Here is a 5,798-nt window from a genome sequence, read left to right on the forward strand (position 1 = left end):
ATATCGTATAGTGGGCCATAGAGGAACCCTCAAGACATCAGCATCAGAAGCAAGGGTATCTTTATTTGCATTTGTTATATTCCAGTGTTATATCGTATAGTGGGCCATAGAGGAGAGATTCATGTTGACCGTTTTGAATAGAATCGAAAATGAATGGAATTACAAAGTTTTCTTTGATACAGAAGGATTGTAATCATTCGATCAGAAATCGATTTTTTTTAATGAAATGAAGGAATAAATGGGTGGGGTTTCCCCAGTACACAAAACAATGATTCCAATATTAATGTCTACTCAAAATTGAATGGGAGATGCTGGCATAACCCATAATTCTATATAACTTTAGGTGTCACTCCTTAGAAGATATGTGACCTTCTACAACAAAAGGATCCTAAAGTCGCTGACGGGCGAGCCAATCATGGCCCAGAAAAATGTTATTTTCAGGTCTTTCCTTTGATCATTTAGCTTCAAAATTTCGGCAGATGATAGAAGATACATTAGACTACAAAATCATGTTAAAAACAGTAATCCAAACGTTTTGACAGATTTTCGTGATCTGGCTTCAAACTCGATTTTCTCGGCTCACCCGTCAGCGACTTTAGGATCCTTTTGTTGTAGCGGGTCACATATATGTACTAATATTACAAATGTGGATGGTAGTGGTTTCTTTAATAGGATAGAAAAAAATAGTGAAGATTTTATGTGTCAAATTAAATGGAAAACTTCATTGAGGCAATGTCATCGTATCTACTTATTGAAGTGATGGGTATTTTAATCTGTGTTTTACATCATCCCCCTCCTCTTCACTTCATCATCAACACCTGTATGATATAAATTGAAAAGATTCCATTTTCTGCCGGAAGAGATGGGTTTTTTTATCTGAGTTTCAAATCACCCCCCTTCGCTCCACAGCTCAAATCCATAAGTCCATATTTTATGATCCACCTCTTGGTGCCGCCAAGGTTTGTGTTAAAAAAAAAGAGCACCTGTTACATGCCTAACATTAAGAACCTGAATTCATGGATTTTTTACTTGTGGTGTAGGTTGTTGCTTTGTTCAAACTTACAGTTATGTGACCACAATGTTACATTATGTCTTCAGAATGAAAATTGTTACAAGCTTCCATGTCAATCGGTCGGGATCCTTATTCGATAATATGTACTCTTTGTATATGTGTTGTTCGTATTTGTGTGTGTCGGAGGGAGAAAAGGGATGAAAACATGGAGGTATTATATTCACACTGACAGGATAGTCTTCCCTTAGTATTTTATGTTATTTCTCACCCTCTTTCTGTACTGCACAGCTGGAATCTATCGCACACTTTGGAGGACTTGAAATTTCTGCTGCTGCATCAGAGGCCTACGCCAAGAGTATCTGCACCATGCCAAACCTTAAGACTCTGGAGCTGAGGGAAGTCAACATAGCCGACGGTTTCTTTCTTGCCCTCAAGACATCAGGATCAGAAGCAAGGGTATCTTAATTTGCATTTGTTATATTCCAGTGTTATATCGTATAGTGGGCCATAGAGGAGAGATTCATGTTGACCGTTTTGAATTGAATCGAAAATGAATGGAATTTCAACGTTTTCTTTGATACAGAAGGATTGCAATCATTCGATCAGAAATCGATATTTTTTTAATGAAATGAAGGAATAAATGGGTGGGGTTTCCCCAGTACACAAAACAATGATTCCAATATTAATGTCTACTGAAAATTGAATAGGAGATGCTGGCATAACCCCATAATCTTATATACCTTTAGGTGTCACTCCCTAGATGATACATGTACTAATATTACAAATGTAGATGGTAGTGGTTTCTTTAATAGGATAGAAAAAATAGTGAAGATTTTATGTGTAAAATTAAATGTTAAACTTTAATGAGGCAATGTCATCGTATCTACTTACTGAAGTGATGGGTGTTTTAATCTATGTTTTACATCATCCCCCTCCTCTTCACTCCACAGTTACAATATATATATTATATATATGTACATCAGATGTGTGTGTGTGTGTGTGTTTTTACTATATATATACATGTACATATATGTATAAGTGATATGTATATGTATATAAATATAATAGCGGTATCTCAGCTTCTATGAGCATATGACATCGTAATCATCATCAAAACCTGTATGATTTTACCTTCAATTCTACAATAGCTGGAATCAATCACACACATTGGAGGAACTTCTATCTCTGCTGCTGCATTACAGGCCTACGCTCAGAGTATCCCCACCATGCCAAACCTTCGGGATCTGCAGCTGGAGAATGTCATCATAGCAGACAATATCTCTGTCTCCCTTACAACATCAGCATCAAAATTTGGACTATCAGTATGTGTGTGTGTGTGTGTGTGTGTGTGTGTGTGTATTTGCTTGGTGTTTGTTACTTTACAGGAAATCTTTAATACACGTTTAATATATATATATTTTTTTTTTTAAACATGATAAAGCCGCTTACCATTAACTGCCCCAAGAAATAAAAATGAAACTGTTATCAACATTGAATGAAACAGTAATAATGTAGAATGTTCATGTTTTCACGTCTGATTGATATTGGTGACGATCACATAATTCGTGATCATTGGCTTTCACTATTGAATTATTCCCTGTGGATAATGTCCTCTTTGAAATTATCAACAATACATAGAGTGGTATGTAATGGGTCGGCACACAAGCTGTATAATATCGCATGTTTTTTTTGGGGGGGGGGGAGGGTTGGGGCAGATTTGTATTTGGTATAGAGGTTAGGCCATGTTTCTACTTTCATACGCAGACATGTATTTTTTTTTTTTTAATAGACCTCTTCCTGCTATAAAGTATATTCGTCAAAATTGGATTGATACGTGTTTCTTTTTTCCTTTTATGATCTCCAAAATATCTGGGCTATGTAATGACGCACCATAACAAGGAATATTATAGAGAAATGGGTAGATATTTATGTATCCTTGTAAAAGGGTGTGACATGAATAATTTCAAAGAAAGTCTCTGGATGGCAGGATTGTAGAAGCTTTCAAAATTTGTCAGGATTGTCTTCCTAAGCTTTTTGTCACAACAAATACATGGAGTGATAAAGAAATAAACATTAAAAACATAAATCGGGATGGGGGCATTTAACACTGTTTCATGGAAATATATATGGTGAATTTATATGCACTGTAGGACTAATTACATAATGCATACGAACAAAACATGAGTGTGCATGTGGCTCGTATATCCCACAATGTAAACCCCCTTTTTTCACTCATAACACTGAAAATAATAGTTTTCTTGTCATAATAGCTTTCTTGTCATGTAACATATGAAAATCAGCTGCCCTTATAGATCTGTGAGTTCACGTTTGTTGCTACACGACCATAGAATGAAGGATGGAGAGTATTTTGATTTTTTATCGTTTCTATGATTTTCATTTTCATTATGAATTTCGTTTTAAACGGGTATTGTAGGACTTATAGTTCCATTGTTGTATATTCGTAGCGTGGGCATTAAAGGTGCATCATGTTCATACTAGGACATGTTATTACACTTACTGGTACTTTAGAAATAGCACTAACTGCATAATTATCCAAAGTGCCGTTTCATTTCATCTCGATTGTAGTGAAATAGATGATGTTGACTAGAATAGTGCTAGGAAAGAGCAAAATTATGCCAATTGATATGGCAAATTAAATGTCCTTTGTGTGTAACATTGTTTTATGCATTCGACTTCGAAGACTCCCCTCTACAGAACTCCACAGTTCTTATCACTGTGTCAACATGAAGGATCTGACATCTCGGCTGCGACATGGCAGGCCTTAGTCCAATTCATCTGCGTAGTGTCACATCTTCGAAGTTTTGAACGGGCATATATCGGACACCATCAGCATCGGGCTTATCGTTTTCTTTCACGAGTGGGACAAAGATCGGTATTTCAAGTTTGTTTCTTTCTCTGTGCTTCTCTAAATTTACTTCACTTTGTCTTTCAGGAGAGTGGGGAAATATGTCACAGAAATTATTGAACTCATTTTGATTGAAAGTGTAATATGTGACATCAGATTATGGTATTGTGTTATTAATCATTATACGGACAGTTTAAGGAAGAAATATAACGTAACATTGTTCTTTAAGGTATATAATCTATGTCAAAGTGTTCCAGTCGCCTTAGTGATAATTCATGACTTTCTTTTAACACTTTTATGTCTACATTATGAAGCTTTTATTTTTTGAGGGGGATGAAATGTGAATGAGCAGGGATAAAAGACATACAGTGCATTTACATGAATTTGAATATTAATTCTTTCAACGTATACTTTTACCTCCTCCTGTGATGCTACATAGGAGCTATCAATGAAATTAGCTACAATTTCGATTGTTGGATCAAGAGCCTTAGCAGAAATCATCTGCACCATGCCAAACCTTCGGACTCTAGAGCTAGAGGATGCCAGAATCACAGACGATTTCTACCTCACTCTCGCCGAATTAGCATCAAGAACAACGGTATCTATACAATGCATTAATCCCCCCCCCCCTCCCCACACACACACACACAGGAAAAAAAATAGTGAAGATTTGATGTGTAAAATTAGATTGGAAAACTTTAATGAGGCAATGTCATCGTATCTACTTACTGAAGTGATGGGTGTTTTCATCTGTGTTTTACATCATCCCCCTCCTCTTCACTCCACAGCTACAATCCATAAGTCTTCTTTTCATAATCTACCTCCCGATGCCGGCAAGGGTTGTGTTAATAAATATATATATATATATGTTCATTAGATGTGTGTGTAAGTGTGTGTGTGTTTTACTATACATATACATATATGTATAAGTGATATGTATATGTATATAAATATAATAGGGGTATCTCAGCTTCTATGAGCATATGAAATCGTAATCATCATCAAAACCTGTATGATATTACCTTCAATTCTACAATAGCTGGAATCAATCACACACTGTGGAGGACCTTCCATCTCTGCTGCTGCATTACAGGCCTACGCTCAGAGTATCTCCACCATGCCAAACCTTCGGGATCTGGAGCTGGAGAATGTCATCATAGCAGACAATATCTCTGTCTGCCTTTCAACATCAGCATCAACATTTGGACTATTGGTATATCATTTGTGTGTGTGTGTGTGTGTGTGTGTGTGTGTGTGTGTGTGTGTGTGTTTGCTTGGTGTTAGTTACTAATCAGGGAATCTTTAGTACACGTTTAATATTTTTTTTCGATTAAAACAAGAAAAAAAAAACATGATGAAGCCGCTTACCATTAACTGCCCCAAGAAATAAAAATGAAACTGTTATCAACATTGAATATTGGTTGATATTGGTGACGATCACATAATTCGTGATCACTGGCTTTCACTATTGAATTATGTCCTCTTTGAAATTATCAACAATGTATGTACATACATAGAGTGGTATGTAATGGGTCGGCACACAAGCTGTATAATATCGCATGTTTTTTTTTTTGGGGGGGGGGGGGGAGGGTTGGGGCAGATTTGTATTTGGTATAGAGGTTAGGCCATGTTTCTACTTTCATACGCAGACATGTAATTTTTTTTTTTTAAAGAATAGACCTCTCCATGCTATAAAGTATATTCATCAAAATTGGATTGATACGTGTTTCTTTTTTCCTTTTATGATCTCCAAAATATCTGGGCTATGTAATGACGCACCATAACAAGGAATATTATAGAGAAATGGGTAGATATTTATGTATCCTTGTAAAAGGGTGTGACATGAATAATTTCAAAGAAAGTCTCTGGATGGCAGGATTGTAGAAGCTTTCAAAATTTGTCAGGATTGTCTTCCTAAGC

At 36.1% G+C, this 5,798-nt stretch overlaps 1 long non-coding RNA gene across 1 annotated transcript; it reads left to right on the forward strand.

The window, feature by feature from the left end:
• Window positions 1–3,324: 3,324 nt before the first annotated feature.
• LOC139713754 (uncharacterized) lies at window positions 3,325–5,177 on the forward strand. The gene is made up of 3 exons (XR_011709652.1): window positions 3,325–3,905; window positions 4,318–4,476; window positions 4,918–5,177. It is a non-coding gene; the product is annotated as an uncharacterized lncRNA (long non-coding RNA).
• The last annotated feature ends 621 nt before the right edge of the window (window positions 5,178–5,798 follow it).

The sequence above is a fragment of the Diadema antillarum genome, unplaced genomic scaffold, assembly GCF_040938485.1.
Source record: "Diadema antillarum isolate AM-2024a unplaced genomic scaffold, OU_Dant_1.0 seq00002051_RagTag, whole genome shotgun sequence".
Classification (NCBI taxonomy): domain Eukaryota; kingdom Metazoa; phylum Echinodermata; class Echinoidea; order Diadematoida; family Diadematidae; genus Diadema; species Diadema antillarum.